Here is a 1,444-nt window from a genome sequence, read left to right as displayed (position 1 = left end):
GGAGGAGAAATGTGTTCACTCAGAGGGTGGTGAATCTTTCGAATTCTCTACCCCGAAGGGCTGGGAAGGCTCAGTCATTGAGTATATTCAAGACAGAGATTGATTTTGGATATTAAAGGAATCAAGGGATTTGGGGATAGTGCAGGAAAGTGGAGTTGAGTTCGAAGATCAGCCTTGATCTTAGTAAATGACGGAGTTGGCTCGAGGAGCAGAATGGCCTACCCCTGCTCCTATTTCTTATGTTCTGGAAGATTTATACCAGAGTTCCTACAATTTACTCCCTTAATTCTTTAAGGATCCTGAGATGCATCTTATCCAGCCAGAGATTTATTCACCTTAAATTTGCACAGCTGCATGGAAACCATATTGACAAAATCGTACTGGCATTCTGACTAAGGGTCATCGACCTGAAACGTTAACTGTTTCGCTCTCCACAAATGCTGTCTGACCTGCTGAGTAGTTCCAGCATTTTCTGTTTTAATTATGTATGGAAATGATGCTGGCACCAATTAAATAGTGTCACAACTTACCTCTGCAACACCCTCTTGTTCCCTTTCCAGATCAAGGAAGTTACCTATCTCCTCCTTAGTAAAACTGGAGGCAAAATAATATATTTAGCACTTTTGAAGCCTGTGTAGCATCAGTTATCATGTCCGCACCCAAACCAATCTGATGAATTCTACGACTAGGAAAGAAATAAAGAACTTGCAGCTATAATGTTTTTCATGTCCTCAGGACATTCCAAAGTGCTCGACAGCCAATCAAATACTTTAGAAGTGTAGTCATTGTTTAGTAGGTAAATGTGGCAGCAAATGTGTGCCCAGCAAGGTCCCACAAACAGCAATCTGTTCTTTTGGTGTTGGTTGAGGGATAAATGTTTGTCATAACATGGGGAATACTCTGCGACTGTTCACCTTAGAGCAGAGAAGGTTAAGGAGAGATTTAATAGAGGTGCTTAAAACTATGAAGGGATTTGATAGACTAAATAAGGAGAAACTGTTTCCACTTGCAGGGAAAAATTGATAACAAGGACACCGAGCCTACGGCCACACTCGTCTGAAAATGCCAGATCTCGTCTGATCTCGGAAACCAAGCAGCGTCAGGCCTGGTTAGTACTTGGATGGGAGACCGCCTGGGAATACCAGGTGCAGTCGGCTTTCACAGCATTTCTCTAGTGTTGTGGTTATCACGTTCGGTTAACATGAGAAAGGACCCTGGTTCGAAACCGGGCAGAAACATTTTTGGACTGCTCCTGGGCACGGCCAAGGGTGCCATCAGCCGGTCCAGTCAGCGGGCGGTTGAGGGGGTCATTTAGCCTGACTGCCTGCCTCTCTTCCGCGCGTACATCTGCGCCAGGGTGTCCTTGGAGATGGAGCACGCGGTGTCCACTGGTACGCTCGCGGCCTTCCGCGAGAGGTGGGCACCGGAGGGACTGGAATGCATC

At 45.9% G+C, this 1,444-nt stretch overlaps 1 pseudogene; it reads left to right on the top strand.

The window, feature by feature from the left end:
* Positions 1 to 1,038: 1,038 nt before the first annotated feature.
* LOC139278738 (5S ribosomal RNA) lies at positions 1,039 to 1,157 on the top strand (annotated as a pseudogene).
* The last annotated feature ends 287 nt before the right edge of the window (positions 1,158 to 1,444 follow it).

The sequence above is a fragment of the Pristiophorus japonicus genome, chromosome 1 (genome assembly GCF_044704955.1).
Source record: "Pristiophorus japonicus isolate sPriJap1 chromosome 1, sPriJap1.hap1, whole genome shotgun sequence".
Lineage (NCBI taxonomy): Eukaryota > Metazoa > Chordata > Chondrichthyes > Pristiophoridae > Pristiophorus > Pristiophorus japonicus.
This window is presented reverse-complemented; position numbering and strand designations above follow the sequence as displayed.